Source organism: Ambystoma mexicanum, chromosome 1p (genome assembly GCF_040938575.1).
Source record: "Ambystoma mexicanum isolate Mex_15411 chromosome 1p, UKY_AmexF1_1, whole genome shotgun sequence".
NCBI classification, from domain to species: domain Eukaryota; kingdom Metazoa; phylum Chordata; class Amphibia; order Caudata; family Ambystomatidae; genus Ambystoma; species Ambystoma mexicanum.
The window spans coordinates 1,214,033,790-1,214,054,770 of record NC_090921.1 but is presented as its reverse complement, the minus strand read 5'-3'; the positions used below and the strand labels follow the sequence as shown (position 1 = coordinate 1,214,054,770).

Here is a 20,981-nt window from a genome sequence, read left to right as displayed (position 1 = left end):
CCAATGCAGGGATTATCGGCAAGGGTACGCAAGCTGGTTTTGGCTGAGGCAATGCAGATTAAGTTGGGCAGTTGGTCGAGCCCGGAGTCAACAGGGGGGTGCTCCTGGGGGCACTTGCGCTTAGTATGGTTAAGGCACTATTTTGCTCCTGCAGGGGCTTAAAAGCTGGGATTAATGGGAAAAGTGATAAGGGAGCGATGCCATGTAAAGAGTGATAAGACAAGGACTATGAGGCCACGGTTGTTGTGGGGGTGTGGCATGGGTGAAGTACACCAGTTCACACTAGGAGTACAGCTCGATATGGCTATGTGGCATGCACGACTCGGGTAGAGTTAACTCATGTATGGCAGCTGACCCAGGCGGTGGCTAGATCGTTGAAAATATGCTGGGGCCAGGAGTTAGGTGTTAACAGGTTACAAGGGGAAGTAGGAAGGGCGTAATTTGACATTGGGATTATGGTTTTAGATTACCAGATCAGAAAAGCCAACCCAGCCTTTCATCCTTCTGGGAGCATTTAACAAGTAACAGTGAGGAGGATGCACTTGGTAGAGGGCAGACACGATGAAGGGAAATGGTAACGAGAGCTTCCCTTGGAAGATAAGCGGGCCGGTAAGGAAGGGATTAAAGGGCACCTTCTCCGGCAGGAAGAACACTCCTCCAGTACAAGAGCTCCGGCGAGGGAGCGCAGTCTTAGGAGTCTGGTGGTTGGCCGAGATAGCCTGAGATAATATGGAAAGGGCTGATGCAAGAGTGAAGTGACTGCGAAGTTTGGGTCAATGGTAATGATGGATTGATGCGCAACTTCACCTGTTGGGCAATGGCGCTCCCCAAAGCAAGGTAACACCTGCAAGGGCAAGTGAAGCAACAGGGTGGTAGGGGGAGATCTAGCCTGATAGGACGTGGAGAAGAACTTAATAAGGGCAAAGTATGACAAACGAGTTGACCTCACGGCTGGGAAAAACCAGAAACCGGTGGTCCGGAATCAGGCCAAAGCATGAACGAAAGGTGGCAGGGGCAGATGTGTTCCCCAGAGCAGGCTCGCCCCGGTTAAGGCAGAGTACCAAGCAGACAATGCAAGGGTGGAGTCGGACCAGCGCCTCGTGGGAGCCAAAAACGGCAGGGGCGTCTGGTGGTAGCAACGAGGGCTTGGCTTCCCCCGAGCAAAAGGCACTCTCCCAACCCAGAAAACACCTGCAGGGGCAGGCGGGTTTCAGGCACAGAGGGTAGGGAGAGCTGGGCCTACTAAGGAGATGGTTGAAAGAGGAGGCAATTGGCATAAAAACTGGGGTAAATCTGGGAGCCGGTGGTGTGAGAGCAGGTCAAGGCAGGAAGGCAAGGTGGAGGGAACGGAAGAATCTCCCAGATCTGAGACAACCTGTCGAAGGTGAGATCCCTGGGCATAGAAGGAAGTGCGCTGGGCAGCAAGGTGTACAAAAAGGAAAATGTACACAAAAGTACACTGAACTCCAAAATAGGAAAGGGGAACGGGGTTTTTACATTTGCACAATGTGCATTGTTCAGGTGAATAGTTGGCGTTGTGGTTAAGAAGGCGGGAGATGGAAGTCTGGGTGTTTTAAGAGTTACATCAGGCCGGAAAAACTGTAAGCTTGACATGCCACCTTCTCTCCCCACTAGCACCAGCTCGGAAGAGAAGGAGATCGGTCTGGGTAATAGGACATTCATTTGTGTCCAGGGCTGGGGCAAGCTGGATGGCGGAGCAGGAGGAATTGACAGCTGCTGAGTTCAGGATTGGGTGGCACGGGGTGCCAGGAACTAAATGGGTGCAGCTGCAGGGGCAGGTGCGCAGAATGCTGGGGAAACAGCAAAAGGTTTTGGTTATTCATTTAGGAGGTAACGACTTGACAAGCCTGAGGAGGGGGGCACTTATGCAGGAAATGATGTTCTCATTACAGGAGCTGGCGGGTCAACGGGTGGATACCGAAATCATCTGGTCAGAGATAATTCCGAGGCCAGAATGGAGAGGCGTGGATAATCACACCGCTGTGGAGAGGTCCCGGCGGAAGCTGAATTGTGCAATGGCTAAATTCTACAGGGCAGGGGCTTTGGGCAGATCAGGCATGGCCTGATTAATTTGAAATCCCTGGAATATTTTCTCAAGGATGGAGTGCACTGGTCACCATCGGGGATGGAGCTTTTTTACTGGAACCTCTGCAGAAAAATCCTTGAAATGTAGGAAGAGGAGCAGGGGGGAGCCACGGTGGCCGGTAACCCACCTGTGTTGTGGCAGTGTGTTTGGGCAACCAAACAGAAGAGACAGACTCCGGATGAGCCATGAGAAAGCCGGAAGGGTCTTCGCTCTTCTCAGACCAGCGCCCCTTGGGAGCTTAAGCGGCAGGGACGTCTGGGGGAACAACAAGGGCTCAGCTTCCCCCAAGGAAACGGCACTCTCCCTGCCCAGGAGCACCTGCAAGGGCAGGAGAGGCTCGGACGCAAAGGGTTGGGAGAGTTGGGCCTATTCTGGACTCTTTGGAAGAAAAGGGGGAAGCAGGTTATTTGGACACGGAGCAGTCGCCGCATCTTCTGAGTGATTTCCACTAATGTGTAGAGTGTGGTGTTTATGATATTGTGGAAAATAAATATGCAGCCTTTTATGCCAAAAAACAAAGCAAGACTCATTCTACACATTTCTGGGGGGGGGGAAAGGGAATGAGCTATTGCTATGTGATGGGTCCAAAATGGACAGATGCACGGGTTATGCCTATCCCTTGGCTACACAAGAGCCAAAACTGCTGACTTTGTCAATTACTTTTTTCTTATTAGCAACTTCCTTTCTGACAAATTTGTTAATGCCGTCTTTTCTCTTTCTTACTTCTTCCTTACCTTACCCTATCACTTTCTTCTTCGCTTGACTTTTCCCATATTATCTGTGCTACACTTTCACTGTTCAGCCATACTTCCAAATCCCTATGTCCACTGTCAATCACTCAGTAAAGATTTCACAAATATTCAAGATGTATTTTGATTTCATATTGTTGAGACATCAAAGACAAATTGCACACATCGCAATTGGCCAATGTCAACAGGATTGCTTTTATCTAGTTGTGGCGATTCTAAACAACAGTGCTTTTCTTATTGAAACTACGATGTAAAGTGAGGCTGGGGTAAACACCACGACTCGGTAAAGGCGATCCTGGATGGCCTGTGTTAGGCAGTGCTGGGGAATATCCACTGCCACTGGATACCAGAACCAATAGAAAGAGTGTATTCAGGATTCGGCATGCTGCACGCTCTCATGAGATTCAGCTGCCGACCAAAATCGTGCAAGCTCAGCAAGCAGACTAGAGTCAGGCCTGCCAATCAGAGCTCCAGAATCTATAGGGAGGTTTTTGTTGGCATTTAAAAAACCCACCTGTTTGATTGTATGTGGGTTGCGGTTGGCGCATGGCAGTTAGAGGGAGGAACAGAGTTGATCCACACTAGGAGAGAGCAGGAAACAGTGCTTAAGCCATTTCGGACCATTTTCTATGCGTCCAACTTTACCTTGGAGTAATGATCTTTGAAAAATGTTGTGACATGCTTTGTGATTGTACGTTTCATTTCCTTTTCCGTATCCTTCCTCTCCAAAAAAAATGTGAACAAAAAGTTTGTGAAACCCTTCGTGAAAGCATTTGTGAAACCTTTTCTGAAAATCTTTGACACAATTTATGATTTTTTAAACCACGTTCGTGACCCTTCCTCCTTCCACACAAAAGAAAACGAAACCCTTTGTCAAAACCTGTGTGACACTTTTTGTGATTTTTTTTCAACCCATCCTCCTGTGAAAAACCACAATTTGTTAGCGATTAAGACGAGTCTCTGGTGTTGCAGCAGGCTGGAAAGCAGTCGTCTGGATGGCGCCTATTGTATTGATTATCCATGTATTGTGGTGATCGGGAGGTTTCATCATTTCCCTCTACATACTTGTACCTGTTGTCTGGTCTTCTCCATCTGCAAGTACCAAGGTTGCTCCTGTAAAAAGTAACAAAAAACATGCTCTGCGTTAGCGGGACTACTAAAAGGTGTAAAGCCTTCTTACTTTTTACACAAGCCTACAACAGCTCCACCTGCATCTCGCTTCCACGCGTCTGGTGAAGCTGAAATCCATTTGGAGTATGACTGCTTTTTATGCAGGAATACAAGCGGGCAAAGCTGACACGGAATTATTTTATTGACGCGGCCTCCATTACTGATATTATCTGTGACGGCATGCCTGCGGTGCAAGCCAAACTGCCTTCCCCACCTGGGCAGTAAATGGATTGCGACCATGGCGACGGCCTTGGCTACCTTTGCTTAGCAAATGATCGAAGTCCGGCGGCCGCCATTACTGATGTTTTTTGTGACGGCATGCCTGCAGTGCAAGCAAAGTTCCTCCCCCACCTGGGCAGTAAAAGGCTTGCGATCATGGGGACGGCCTTGGCTACCTCTGCCATTTACTAGCCCAAGTAACAAATGATCGAAGCAGCAGAGCCAAGATACAGGTGCATATTCACATAACTCTGCATTGGATTCTACGCCTCAAGAACTTTGATAAAATAATCTCGCATGGAGGATTTCATTTCAGCAATGAAACAAGAACCACACAGGGCCTTCTTGTGTTTCCTAAGTAGTGTAATGTACTGTGTACTTGGCTTCTACTTGGCATTTTTATTTTGTTTCACAATTGTACTAATTGCAGGCTAGGGTAAGGCACCTGACTCATGTGCAAAACAAATCAAGTAACCATGAAGTATTGTTGCTACCAGTACCACATCACAGAAAAAACCTATTTTGCACAAACTCACCGCCCAAGAAGAACGCTTGGACCAATTGCACCAACTCCACGAGCAACCTTACCCACTCAGAAAAGACGTAGGGCACGGGCGTAGCTCGCAAGTAAACCAATCCAAACCTAGGCTACAGCAAAGACTAACTGGGATAAAAGGACTAGCCCAATGCAAAGACGGAAACACAAAAGTAGCTAAGCTAGCATAATGACTAAGAACCTTATCACGCTGAAACATAACTACTGAAAGGAAGCAACCTTCTCGAAATCACAAAGGAAACCCAATAGGAATATGCATCTCTCCTAACATGAATACTAACCAACCCCAAAACTACCAAAACCTCTCCCCTTCTCACACACCTCTCACAATCTATCCAAATACAACCACTCCACTTAAAGCCACAGCAACCTGCACGCACTTCACCACACTGTAACAACAACCAGACCACACAGACCCCCAAACCACAGCACATGACAGACTCAGAACCGGATAACACACCAATACGCTTGGCGAATGGTGTTAACCGAACCAAAGCTGCCAAGAGTACTTCACAGCTCCCTTGCTCTTTTCCCAAATTTGTCCAACTAACACGCCTAACCTAGCCTGCCTTTTAGTACAGATCCACCAGAGTGCCGGCAGACCAACCCGGTGGTGATAGTGCGCGGTACAAATATCCTTTAACATTAACATTAACAATAATCTACTAAAATTCAGTAGCTTCCTCAACGCAGTCATTCTGCTGAGATTATATTGAGCACATGCAGGATTCTTCTTTTTTACTTTTTATTAAAATGTTTGTAATCATTTCTAACAAGTAAAAGAACCTTACAACCAACAAGGAGAATCATTTGTTCACTTTATCGCCATTGAGAAACGTAAAGAAGCCTGCAAGAAACAATGCAAATGTTACCATGAAAAAACAGCAGGTCAGCATGCCATACATAGTGGCATTCTGGGAAAATGGGAGGTAAACAATAACCCATTGACAGACTTTTCGGCAAGGATGATGATGAAGAAAATGTATATAGGACACCGATACAAATGGAATTGGCTCGAGGCACTGAACAGCTTAACAAAAGGCCAAGTTGAGGATGAAAAAAGAGAAGGGAGGTCTCATTTCTGTTAGTAAGATGTAAATGCTGCCAGAATCTAAGAAAGTCTTGTTTGCTTCTCATGGTGATTTAGAGGGTCTTCCTAGTTAAGGGTACCTACACACCGATGCAGTCAAAACCAAAACAACACTTTACCTGGCTGAGACACCAACGATCTCTGAAGGCCAACGAGTCACCAGAAGCAACGGCAACACCACACTGGAAACAAAGATTGCTCTCTACCATGAACAGGTAGGTTGTCTGCGGCGATTCTGCTGCATGCCATTGATGGAGCAGGCCTGGCTCCAGAAATTTTTATCTGGGTGGCCCAGGTTTGTGATCAGGGGGGCCCAACTTTTCTCAGATCCATTGTAGAGAAGGTGTCAAGTACACCCACCTCAACCACTTTGCCCATATTGGCTATATGTTGGGAGACACGCGGGGTACCATTGAAAATACTGATATCGAAGAGAATCCTGGAAGCAAGGTTCCCATTGAGAAAGCCATACCTGCATACGAGACAGTATGATGGACATTTGAATGAAATGCCAGAAGAAGCAGGACCAATGAATGGAAGGGAGGAATAGTGACGTCACATGACGCAGGCTGATGTACGTGGAAGAGATGCAGAGACAAGAGAATGCAGATATTTTAAAAAGTATCAAAGATAAGTCACATCTTGGGATCAAGATGAAGAAGCTTATGCTACGGAAATGATTAAAATGCCAATGTATTTTACACGTGTACAGAAGCAAAGAAACACAAGCAGATGAAGTTTTTTTGAGGCTAGCTTTATAGTGAATAGATTGCGGCATGCGCCAACATATACATATACTGAAGTGAGTAAAAAAATGGATGTTTCCACTATGTATTATATCAGAAATGGACTTAAAAAGGAAGGCCTCTTTTCCAGTCTGTCGCAGTTTAAAACAAGTGAAGAAATTAACAGGAGTGAAACTCAGAAAAGCAAGGCTGGACAAGCCCCAAGAAACCAAGGTCTTATCAGGCTGGCATGAGCAGACATGGGATACAAAGCGTGTGAAAGAAAGAAACTCCTGTTTAGAAGACATGGACAAAAACAAGGAAGATGTCAGAGGTCTATTAGAAAATAGTATTTTAAATGCACTACAGCTTGATTTTGTGGTCTTCAGTCACGTGAAGGAATGAAGTTGGACGAACATGATGACCACACCTATGCATGATGGCAGAGCGTGCTTTCACTCCCCTGAATTCTCCAGAGCAAAATAACACTTCCAAGGACATGTTATTAAGCCTTAATTGGCAGCAGACCACTGAGGTAATGATAGATGAATATGCTAATTGGTGGGAAGCTATGGTTAAGACTAGCTCACCAGTACCTGGAAGACCAGCCTGCATGCTGCTAATGTAGGTGGAAAAGTACTGACGGAGGTTAGAGTGCCAACCAATGGTAGGTGGCCGCATGATTAAGGGTCCTATAGTTTGTTTAACAAATGGGATGTCGTGTATTTAGTGATGTTCATAGTGACCTGTTGAAGGAGAGGGCTTAGAAACCTATCCCTTTCTTCACTCTCTTAGACAAGTATGGATCGTAGGCTAAGAGGTTCCTGAAGAACCTATCGCAAAAGCCACTAGGTTTTTTAGTTTGCCACGAAGGATGTTAGTAAATACGTTGGTTGACATCATCAATGATGATTTTTTGCTATAAAAGAATGCTTTTTTAAAAAGATGCATTGAGACACCTTAATATGAGATGTCTGTTGATGACTGTTAAACTGCCTGTTTTAGATAATTGATTTTAAAACAGTTATCTTTTTGCCACCTACCTGAGTCGTTTCGATTATTGATGTTTGAGTAACTTCTGTATCCACATCCATCTCAAGGGCATTTCTACCTCGTCTTAAAGGACTGGGTCCACCAGTTCACGTGGTAGCAGAGGATGGTTAAAAATCCGTCGAGATAGTAAGCTTTGGGGTCCCAGAAATATCGCACAACCTCTGCCATTCGGCTGAAAGGACGTGAAGCTCACTGTAGATAGCGGAAATATTTCAATTATCAGACTTGCAATCTAGGTGAGACAGGTCCCTTTTTTTCAGGCAGAATCCCCTCCTGGGGTCTACAGGAAGCTGAACGGACGGAAAGTTGAAGCAGCTGATAAAAAGAGGCAGACAATCCCGAGAGTCGGAAGTTGAATGTACAACATTTTTGCATGCAGCATATGCGGGAAAAAGATAGATAAGCGATTAGTGCTTAGAGCTCTGGAAAATGTACCAGTAGGAAAGAGAAGACCCAGCTCCTGAAGACTGGATATTGAATATATGCAAAGGGGGGGAATGAGGAGCCTTCTGCTCTGCCCGCTGCACCCGAAGCAGATGGCGATAGTAAGAAAGATGATGGGTTATGCCCATTAAGAGAGCTTAAGGCAGCGACAGGGTACAGCAACCCGGCATATGAGTCGCCTGCGCAAAGCAGTCACTAGAGCCCAGACAAAATACACGAGAGAGATGTAATCTCTAAGATCCCGAGGGACAAGGAGAGACCCGACAAGGAGAGAAGTGATCGACCAAGTACATTCTTAGATATATGATGAGAAATAAAGAGATGGAAAGGAGAAAAACATAAGACGGATGAGTTAGCACTTATACAGAACAAATGGATGGATGGTCAGATTTTGCTCACACTCGATGGTTAGAGCATAGAGGATGTAAGGCAAAGGGAAGATTGAGACAAACAGGACAAAAAGGATACAGAGAGAGAGAGAGAGAGAGAGAGAGAGAGAGAGAGAGAGAGAGGAAAGATTGAAAGGAGACGGGGCAAAAAAGAGTATAGATCAAGATGAGCAACTGAAAAAGCAGGAAAGAGCAGAGTAGCAAAGAAAGTATAACAATAGAGGACAATTGAAGAACTAGAAAGACAAGAAAGTCGAGAAAGATAGAGAGAGGAAGAGGAGGAACAGTAATTAAGGGATAAAAGAATACAAAGACAAAAAGACGAGGAGATATGAAAGCCAAATGAAAGGAGAGAGTTGAAAAGTGAAATGAAGCACCTTCCATCCTTCTTAGGTGTAAGGTTTATTACATGCTTCTTAGGTACCATTACAAGTAGTTACATAGGTTACACATAAGATAGATATAGGACAATAACACTGGCGGCCCATCATCCAGGCAGAGGGCTAACCAACTGACCAGGCGAGAACCTTCACCCATACATTCCAAAATTCAGACATCCACTCTCTACATGACATCACAACATTCCTTCTGCACCCAGACAAGCAATACACAAAAATCCCCACCCTTACATTAGCACAACACACCCAGCAAAGCGCTACACAACACATCTCCCCTCTTTGCATTGACACAACACACACAACAAAACACTACACAACACACACACCTCCACTCACACTCACACCTGCACCACCCACTCACACCGACTCATATCACCAGGGCGTGCACACAGCCTGTACACTTAGACTCTTCCACTCACAACACACCCGATGCACTTGCCAGGCACACCGGAGCCCACAACCAATGCCATTAGAGTAACACGGGACCCTGATGAAGATGAATAGAGTCGTAAATGAACACACAGTACAACCAAGAAAAACTGTCTATGTGCAAGAAAGCAAAATAGACGTGGTGCGAAAACCACAAGAAACAAAGCACATGTTTGACCCTGTATGATTTCTACCACAGTCACACCCACACTGTAACCGGGAGCACTACCACTCAGCACACATACCTCGTTTTACCATGCAAGACTTCAACCACAGTCACGCCCCGACTCTAACTGGGGGCGCTACCACCCAGAAATGATAACAGTAGACCCTGCGTGACTCTTACCACAGTCACACCCATACTCAACTATAATAACCATTTATCCTGCGTGACACATACACAGTCACACTCTCACTCAACTGGTGGCACTACCACCACTAATAAGCATACATTATTTAACCCTGCGAGACATCAACCACAGTCAAGCCCACACTCCAACTGGGGGAGCCACCACCCAGGACCAACATAAATTTCTATGACCCTGGGTGGCTTAAATCCACAGTTACCCGAAGAAACCATGCCTAACGTACTGACTTGGCATTTTCCATACCATCAACAACCCAAACTTGTTTATAAGGCACACGAAACACATGCCTCAGAAGCTGACCTGGCAATCTCATGCCATCAGCAAACCATACTTACATAACTGGTATAAACTTCCACCAAGCTTACCAAGTGCATAACCTTGTGGCATATTCATCCATACCCACACGAAATTCCAGACTAGAGGCACTACCCCAGTCTGACTTATCTGCAATGTTATGAGCTAGAAGCCTTCAACATTTACATTATACCTTAACTTCATGTTGCAATGACCCATACATTTTCATTATGTTGAGGCTTAGCCTAAGACATGCTTTGTACTCTAAGCAATGCTTTGACGTGTGCCCTAATCCAAATTGTATAAATAATTTAATTTTTTAAAACTAGGTGTCCATGTTGCATTCTTGCAACTTCCCCTTCAAAGCCTCAAAGTAGTTAAGTCTAGATTTATATATAACACAACTCCTCCTAAACATGCAATACCAAACATACCATACCAAACATTGTAATTGCTGCTAAAAGTCCATGTCGCTTCCCGCAACCCAAAGCTGCAAATCCTCAGAATGCTTAAATCATAGACATCTCACTCAACCACCCTGTTCAGACTCATCCATCCGGACCACTGTCAGCAACTCATCCTTATCCAACATGATCAGTTCCTAATGTGATTTTTGTACAAGGCAAGAAGATTTCCTAACTTCACATTCTAATGCAGAAATCTCCATATTACCTTTGTGTACATAGATAACCCGCCGGTCTACCAGACCAATGTTTACTTAGAAAAGGATACACTTTTCATGTCCCACCACAGCACTCGTCCACTCCCAATGATCACCATCACTGCTACCTGGATCAGTCCCAAACGTAGAATAGAAGTTCCATTCCACAAGAAAGGTAGCTCATTGCAACCGCATACCACTCCATGCTGTACTCCGAAGACTCCCTTTTTGCAATCCGACGCTTGTCCAAAAAGTCACAACATAAGGCTATCTCCGCACTTACTCGTGCCACTCCTCCTCGCTGCGTCGACTTGACTCGATACCTTAACTCCTCTTACACTCAGGCCTCACTGGTAATGTGCATGAACTGCTTCCCTGTAATTTCCCCGATTACGTTGGGAGCACGTCGGAGGGTGCTTTCCTCTCAAACCCAGCCTCTACATATTACTGTGCTGAAGCCCACTGTAATGGCCAAGCTAATGCATCGGATGATATACTCTGTCATCCCTTGAACACACAAAGCATTCCATCGATCGCCAATTCCTCCCACAGAGCCAATTGCATCATCAGTCCCACATGAAATGCTGTACGGTAAACATCTCACCATGTCCAACTGTCATATTGTGCCATAACAAAACTGTTGCTCACCTTCACAACTGTTCATACTCAGACGAACACACACATAGAAGAAATCCTTCGCAACAACGTGTATTAAGACCATTTAGACCAGGAATCTACCCAACACGCAACCTGGTCACTTCAATCCCTCCAGTGCCTTGCTTGACTGAGCTGTGCCCATTCACAAGCACACAGGAGCAGTCCTTTACCCTTGTGACGGGCACACTCTCCTCCAGCTGGTATGAAAGCTTCCTCCTCCTTATAATGGACTCGCCCTTCACCATTTTATGGGACGCTTACCACTCTAAACCCCTGGGCTCAGCTCTATGTACAAGACAAATTGACAGCCCATCCTTCCAATTAGGGGCTCTATTCCTCCCCCTTTTGCCAACCTGGGTGATGGGCCTTACTTGTATTGGAGGCAGTGTTGTCCAAGGGACCAGCTCGTCGCCAATGAAATGAAGCACCTTCCATCCTTCTTAGGTACACTTATAATGTTTATTACATGCTTCTTAGGTACCATTACAAGTGGTTACATTGGTTACACATAAGATAGAAATAGAACAATAGCACTGGTGGTCCATAACCTAGGCTGAGGGCTAAACAAATAACCAGGCTAGAACCTTCACCCATACATTCCAACATTCAGACATCCAGTCTCTACATGAAATCACAACATTCCTTCTGCATCCAGACAAGTCATACACAACACACCTCCCCCCTCTGCATTAGCACAACACACCCAGCAAAGCACTACACAACAAAAAGAAAGGAGGAAGCAACAGTAAGAGAAGAAGCAAGGAAACAAAGAGAGTTTGATCATGAACTAGAACGAAAGAGGAGGCAGAGAGCACATGATTTTGAATGTGTGGAAGAGGAATTAATAGATCCTAATCCGGTTGTGGCATGGGAAGACATAGGGCCTCATTCCGAGGCTGGAGGTAAGGGTTAACGGTCACCGTTAATGGCAACGGTGACCGTTAACACTTACCACCATATTCCGAGTTCCCTTTTGCGGGTTGGCATTTAACGCCTGCTTTTAGCAGGCGTTAAAAATCCAACCCGCAAAGGGATCTTGGAGTAAATTACGGCACCGTAATTTACAGTGCCGTAATTTACTCCTTCCCCATTCCCATTGAGCCCTATGGGGGCAGGAATGGGGATGGGGAACCGGTATGGTGAATGGGGAATTACCGGTCCCTCCAACCTTGGAATGGACCGGTAATTACTCCATTCACCATGCCGGATTTCCATGGAGTAAATAGCTCCATGGTTGCTTACCATGGTGCTATTTACTCCATGGATAGCGCCAGCCTCGGAATGAGGCCCATAGAAGAGTTCTTGCCAGTACATGAGCCAATAGCAGGTCTGCCTAGAGCAGATCTTTAGGAAGAATTTGACTCTAGAAGCATTGGGGACACTATCAATAAAGTCTATCATGATATGAGGAGTAAGAAAGTGCTGCAGTTGAAGGGGAAAAATGATTGACTCGAAAGTATGCAATTGTACGACAAAGAGGGAGCCTCATGTAGTTTTGAGCCAAATGAGTTGTCTTTAGATAGACTGACTCTGAATAGAGATGAAGAGGAGAGAAGTCACAGAAGTTGGGGACAGGAAATGTCAGACGAGGACAGGGAAACCTTCCATGGGGAGGAGGAAGGCAATGCTTGTGGCCCTGAAGGGTGTTTTTCAATGGATAAGGAGGTAAGAGGGTCGGATCTAGACCTAGCCAAATCTCGGGCATCAGAATCATTGACGCCGCTAGATCCACCCAGAGGGTGATCCCATGGTGAGAGAGGGGACTTGCCACCTTTTTTGGGGGAAATCCATAACTGTATTTTTATCATATATAGTGCCAAGGGTTGCTAGAAGCAGTACAAAAGCAGCTCAAGAAATTAATGGGCATGGATGCAAAGCCATGGTCAGAGATTCAACTGATCATTGCACATTATTGCAGGCTGTTGCAAGAAAAGAATCAAAAGAAAGACGATGTTAGGAAAAGTGAAGAGGCAAAGTTAGTGCAGAAATAAATATCAAAGTACACCATTGAAGGGGCGATGTTGACTAGTGGAGACAGATCGGGTTCACAGCAAGCAGCAAGCATGCCACAGGTGAATGACCAAAGGCAGTTCGATCAAGGTAATAATGGATTTGTACCACGGGGAAGGAGAGGCTTTCAAAGTAGAGGATTCCAGAATAATCAGGGAAACTTCCAGAACAATCAAAGTGGGTAGTCAAGGCATGCAGGAGGGGCAAGTTAGGAGACCTCCACCTATATCTTGGACATGTGGTTTGGCAGGGCATTTTGCTCACACATGTAGAAGTCAAGGATTCATGCAGAATGGGCAATTCTCAAGAGGGGGCGCCACAAACTCGCCTGACTATTCTCAGCAGAATGGCGATGGGTTTGCTCAGAATCAGACAGTGCAGCAAACACAAGCACCGAGAATGCAAAAAGACTTTAGAACACAGCAGGCAACTATGTATCGGCCACAAGGGCAATCACAGCAGTCACCCATGCAGATGAAGCAAAGCACAAGCATGGGACAGTTAATGACTCCTAGGATAGGGGGTGTTACTGTTGAGGAGGGAATCCTTTCACACGTACGGGGATGAGAATGTATCCACAATGTATCCACAATAGGACACCTCACTGGGAGACTTGATGTTTTTGATACCATCAGTGACCCCCACTCCTCAAGAGGAACCGACGGTTGACATCAATATAGGAGGCAAATCTTTTTCTTTTTTTAGTAGAAATGGGTGCAACATGCTCATGTAAATGAGAGGGGGACATTTTCTATGTCTGGAAATGCCATGAATACTCAAGGTTTCACAGGAGCTACAAGTAGAGTTCCTTTTACTGAAGAACTGCCAGTCTCTGTAGGAGAGCATAGGAGAGCATGATGTCTATGCCATTGTTATGTTCAAGGCAGACACCTGTCAATATATTAGGTCAAGATTTAATGACCAAATTGCACATGACGATTTCATTCACTGATAAAGGCATAGTATGTTGAACACCAGGAATGCATTATTTGAATGTGAGTGAATTTATTATGGCATTTGCAGGACAAATAGCCATATGAGGAGTACCTTTAGAACCAGAAGTTTTTTTACCATAGGGTACACATTCTGTTAACATGGCTGCCAGGCTTAGTGGGCATAACTATGAGAATACCTGATGAATTTTTTATTCAGGCCAAAAATACCTATGGATGAAGAGGAAGGGCGAGTCTTCCCTTTAGAGTTACAAGCAGCCATAGTGCGAGGAGAAATGGCTTTGCTTGATGGAAATTATTATGACAGCAGACGATGGTGCACAGTGATTGCCATTGGGGAAGGTTACAGATTGACTGACGTCACTGATGAGGATATGTTTGGAGATCATCCGTCAGATGACGAAGTAGTATTTGAGATGAGCATTACTTATTGGGTAAGAGCAATTAAACTTGAGGTTCCTCAGAAAATGATGTTAGCACAGAAATGCCCAATTATTTTTCGATGAAGACATGGCAAAAGTGCGAGTTTCACTATGGACAACCGGCCCCTATGATATAGGCCTATTTAAGGGGGTTGGAGAAGAGAAGATTAAATTGAAACCAGAAACAATTTTACCTCAAGCACAACAGTATCCTTTGTCTCGAGAGGCAGATGAAGGTATTCAAGATGAAGGTATTTTTAAGACGATATCCCCTATGATGGAACAGGGCATCCTACTGACAACAGAGTTACCATGTAATACCGCAATTTATCCTGTGAAGAAAGGGAAAGGGGGGTTGTGGCCTTTAATTCAAGATATACGCCCGATTAACCAGATTGTAGAGGCCGAGTTCCCTCTAGTCTGTAATTCTGTGACAAGCTTATGTAATATCCCTGTTAAGGCATGATATTTTACTGTGATTGACTTGAAAAATTAGTTTTTTTTCAATCCCATTGCATAAAGACTCGCAAGATCTGATGTCATTTACATTCAGAGAAACTCGTCTGAAAAGTACTCGCCTGCCCCAGGGCTTTGAGTCTCCGTCAATTTTCAATAGAGTCCTGCAGATGGACTTGAGTAATATTGATTTGGAAAGAGTTGTGTTGCAGTACGTGGATGACATATTGGTCTGTAGCACCTCAGAGGAAGAGTGCAGATGCGATTCAGTTCAACTGATGATTTTTCTTGCAGACAAAGGATATAAAGTAGTCAAGGAGAAATTACAGTTTGTCAACAAGAACTACTATATTTCACATGAGGGAAAGAAAGTTACTCCTGAGAGGACTGAGGCTATTTTGAAAACAGTAAAGCCAATCATGATAAAGCACATGCACAGATTTCTAGGACTGTGTATTTATGTAAGAGCATGGGTCTTTGATTAAAGTTCATACATATGGCCCTTGTTGCAAGCTCTGAATAAAGCACAGGTAAATGGGGAAAAAATTGTCTCAACTGAGGAGATGGAAGAAGGGTTTGATGAGTTAAAAAAAGGTAATTTGCACAGCTCCAGTTTTAGGGATTCCCAATTATGCTGAGGAATTATTTTTGTTCTCGTACACAAATGGCACTGTTATGACAGCTGTACTCACGCAGAGAACCACGTTGGGGTACAAGCCCCTTGCATATTACAGTGGGATTCTAGACCCAGTAATGAGGGGCCACTTTCCATGCAAACAGTCTTTGGCAGCTGCCGCATTCACCATTGAGAAGACTGCTAGCATAGTAATGGGGTGTTCCATGATGCTATTTGTTGAACATGCATTGTTTGCTATTTTGGAAAAACCTAATAGCATGCTGATGCCTCAAAGAGCTTATGCCTATGAGGTAGTCATATCGAATCCGGCGATTAAAATAGTCCAATGCAAAATAGTGACTGCTGCCATGTTTGTAGCAGAACCACTGGCAGAGGACAAGCATGCACATGATTTCCAGAACTATGAGGAATTCTATGACGAACTCCCAAGGGTGAAGGAAAAGGCATTGGCAGCTGGGGAGATTCTCTTTATTGACGGTTCTTCTGGAATCGATCAGAATGATAGACAAAGATATACAGGTGCCACTGTGGTAAAGCACATGGCCAATGACGAGTTTAACGTATTGATAAGTGCACGACTACCATCTCACTTTTCTGCACAGGCTGCAGAAATAGAGGCGTTGATTATCGGGCTTGAGACACACGCAGACCAGGAAGTAACAGTGTACAGCGACTCTGCCTATGTAACGTCAACAGTGCATGCAGGGCTAGCACATTGGAAAATGAGGGGCTACCTCCGAGTGGATGGCCTTCCAGTGTTGCATGCAGCCTTATTGGACAGACCTATTAAAGCACTACACCTCCAAGTAGCCATAGCAGTAGTTAAATGCACAGCACACACTAAGAGAGCAGACTTTGTCTCATGTGGAAATCAAAAGGCAGATGAGGAAGCAAAACAAGTTCCTTGTTCAGATATTATTATGTTGTTTGATATGCCTGATGTGAATGAAAGCATGGTGGTGATTATGAGTGTGTCTGAGTGTTATAATAACTTGTCTAGGAGTTGGTAGAGATTCAAGGGGAAGCACCTCAAGATGAGAAATACTTGTGGACACAGAGACGGTGTTCTTTAAACCCCTCTGAAGCATTGTGGGGACAAGACAGCACCGGTAAACAAGTGATGCCTGTAGCCTTATTAAGGGTGGTGTTGGAATAGCTATGCTACCCTACGCATGTTACTAGAGAGAGCCTCGCCACAACTATTGTAGAGGATTGGTTTGTTCCAAATATAGTAGAATACATTGCATTGTATGTAGTAAATTGTACCGTATGTCCAAAGTTTACTGTTTGGCACACATTGCACACAATTAGGGGAGTTATTCCAGGACCTAATGGTCCCTTTTAGCATTTGTATATCGACTATGTCGACATGATGCAAGTATGTAATGCGGACAGATATATGATTGTAGTGGTATGTCCCTATTCAAGGTGGATTTAGGCTGGTCCATGTACACACCCAGACTCCACAGGTGCAGCAAAATCTTTAGTATGAGAAGTATTTCCTAGATGGGGAATATGTGAAGTATTGAGATCAGATAACGGCCCTCATTTTGTTAATGAAGTCCTTGAACAAATAAGCTTGTTGCTTAGCATAAAACACAGGTTTTAATCGGTGTATCACCTGCAAGCAAACGGAATCTGTGAGAGACTAAACAGCTTGCTTAAAGAGAGAATAGCCAAATTGAAGCTTTGGTTGCATTGCCTACTATTGGCATTGTATGCATTGGGAAATCAACCAGGCTCAGACCACCATCTCACACCCCATGAAATAATGACAGAGAGGCGAATGAGGACACCTCTCACACCTCTGTATAGAACTAGAAGTGATGCCCAGACAACAGTAGAATTGTTAGGAAAGGAGTTACGTGATTACTTAACAAGCATGACCTCAAGTATCTCTGTCATTTCAGATCAGCTCAAGCGGAAGTGGTGTGGGGCAGCTCAGAACACAGAAGGAAATGCTACAACAACCAGAGTTGAAATACCATGTCTTTCCAAACTTTTCCCCCGTGATTCAGTCCAAATTCGTAATTTGACAAGGAAGTGGCATGAGCCGCGTTTCAACAGCCCCCATCATAGTGGAAGCCATGACACTGTCTGTAGTCAAGGTCCAAGGCAGATGTGCTTGGATATTTCTCAGAGATGTGAAAATCTATGCTTGAGAACCCCCTTCAACACCACCCCTGTCAGAAGCAAGCATCGGGGAAGAACCACAGCAAATGCAAAGTAGATCTATGACGAGGAAGAAAGACGCATAATCTGTTGAATAAACAGAAAAAGAGTATATTGGACTGTGGCTTATTGTCAGGACACTCTTTTCAGTCATTAAAAAAGGAGTTAAGGGAAGCTACTTGTTCTTGAGCCACAGGAGTTTGTTGACATTGGACTGAGATATGTTTCAGTCTTGATCATAAAGGAGAGTGTGCCATATTTGGAGTTTCTTTTCAACGATTGGAAGAGGGAACAGTTCCCTGTTTCCTTTTTCACTGAATTACTTTCGGAGGTGCCCATGGTGGTGCCCAATGGCAACATTTCACGGATCGTGCTTGCTGTGTTCTTGTTTATTCTGCGTGCATACCCTGCGCTTGTGAGGAGAACTACTAGCATTCATCTGTTCCTGCAAGATCCTAAGAATGGTCCAATCGTGAGGAGATTGCTCGCAGCTATCATTGAGCAAATCCTTCAGCTTCCTGATTACAGTGGGGAAAACACAAATGCCCCTATCAGTGGATGATGCACATCATCTGGTTAGCTTGGCATTCTACTATCTAATTGAGGCATGCCCGCATCTTACTGGGAGACAAACTGATGTCCCGACATTCCTGAGGGATCCGAGGAATAATGCAGCAGTTACTGAAATACTAAGAGACATAATCACGCAGGTGAACATTTACTCTGAGAGAACACTGAGAACTGAAAGAGACTTTCGAAGGAGAAGATTTGAAAATCTACAGGTTAAAGTACTTTGTTTCATGCTGAAGGAGTATCTTCATGTCATCTGGTAAAAGGCCAATTTGTGGGAACTTTTGTTCATCGTCGTATAGTCAGCCAGCTGAAGTTGATTGAGGGAACTTGTGGAGCAGACTCAGCAGCTTCCAATGTATTACATAATGTTGCCCAATTAAAGTTTATTTTTTCCTTCCTTAAAAAAGAGTAAAAATGGGCAGCGTCAATAGTAATATCATTCCTGTGTATCCTCTTATACAGAAGGAGGGTACAGATGTGTCAACTACAAGGCTGCTGAGACCTTATGTAATTGTTCCTACTCTAGAGATACACACAAGGGCACCTGGTCCAATGATGGATAAGCCTGGGTTACCTTTTAGAGGGAGGTCATGTATGGAGATTATGCGAGACATCTTTAAGCCTGCATATTATGTGAATAGGATGAAGCTTCTGGAACTCTCTCCCACATAGGTAGCACATGTAAAAGCACCCATCACACTGACAAATGTCTCTATGATTGGTCCAGTAAGGAAGAACTATGCTGACACCTTGCATGAGATGGTTAGCGAAGCTTGTAAGAAAAGAACAAGTCCTAAGAAGTGCCAGGGTGGATGATCATGAGTTGAATGATTACCTGGACAGTACAGCACACTTGGGGAATAACATATGGTATCAGCATATGAAAGAATTGGGAAGAAGAACCTCAAAGGAGGAACGCTGTGTGTGTGCACTCCTGCCTTATAGCTTGCGGAAGTCTAAGATCTTCATAGATATTGAAATAGATGTCCAGACAGAAAAGGTCAGTTCAGGGCCAAGATGCCTATCTCAAATGGGCAACTGAATGGACAGTTCTAGATGAAGACGACTATATCCAAGATACAAAGGCAAGTCTAAGAGCTCATACTAAGAATCAAGTGATCAGATACAAAACATCTTGAGTGAAAGTAGATGGAATCAGATGGGAAGTAAACAAAAAACTGGAAAGTCCAGGAAACTCTGTAGAAGAAATTTGTAGATGGAAGAACAGAGGCCAAATGTAGATTTGGGGATCAGTGCTATCACCAGATGGATGTGAAGAAGAAGTGGTGATCTGTAGAGCCCGGGTGATGATCGGTTGTTATCAAACAGCCATTGACATAGTGCAGAATGGCTGCAAGCCTCTATGGCCAAGACCTGCTAAGCCACTGACCTTGGTCGAAGATAGAGGAAGACCCTTGCAGAAAGTGCCTTTGGAGAGTGCAAAGCTGTGCTTTAGAAACAATGGCACAAGAAAAGTTGGAGAGAACCAGAACTGTGGTTTAAGCTTTGATGTACCAGGATTGAATCTTGGAACAGCAGTAATCATGAATCACTATTGGGTTTGTGGATCCAGAGCATATATGAAGCTACCCAATGATTGGGGAGGACGATGCTCACTAGTGAACGTCCATGTTCCATGATTCCTAAAAGTGACTTGAGTCTTGATAGTTTCCCAAAAGCAGATGCTCACCTGAGGAAGAGGAGATCTGCAGAGCTGATTAATCGAATGAAGAGGAAGAACTATTTCTCAGCCAAGTCATTCGAAGCTTTTTACTCCATCCCATATAAGCATAGATTGTTCAGCCACAATTTGTCGTTATTCACGATGATCTTCATGCTGAGAATCCAGGTTGTAGCAAATACCAAAGGGCTGCAGATTACTAGATGGGAATTGCTACAGACAATCAACACTACCATAAAGGGATTCAATGCCATCAGAGAAGAAATGAGATCCATATGACTAATGATTCTTCAGAATAGATACGTCCTGGATAGGATCACGGCTATGAATGTAGGTGCAAAAATCAAAGAATCATGTTGCATGTTCATACCTCCTCATGATGACAAGAATGGCAGAGGCCATAGAAATATTGACAAAACTACACGTCTAGGTGAAAGATGAAGTAGAAGCCATTGCTTATGACAGCTGGTCTGGATCTCTCTTTTCTTGGGTTCCACAATGGATGGCAGACATGTTCAAGATCCTTGGAGCCCTGATCATGTTGGTATTGCTTGGATTTTGTGTGATCAAGATAATAATCAGACAATACAAGAAGACAGCAAAGAAAGCCATAGCGATGAAAATCATGATTGATGGTGAGTCAGGATGGAAGGCCAGAGACTTGACAGATGAAGAAATCAGAGACTTTGTGAAGGCCAGTATCCATGCACCTGAGGAAACGAAGTTCCTGTATCCAAAGAAGCATACGAAGTATGTTGGAAATTGGAT

The 20,981-nt window shown here is 44.4% G+C and overlaps 1 long non-coding RNA gene across 1 annotated transcript in view; it reads right to left on the bottom strand.

The window, feature by feature from the left end:
• Window positions 1-3,926: 3,926 nt before the first annotated feature.
• Window positions 3,927-20,981, bottom strand: part of LOC138572333 (uncharacterized) — a 102,600-nt gene continuing 85,545 nt past the window's right edge. The window contains exon 3 of the long non-coding RNA XR_011303903.1: window positions 3,927-3,969. This is a non-coding gene — a long non-coding RNA (uncharacterized lncRNA). The remainder of the gene's footprint in view (window positions 3,970-20,981) is intronic.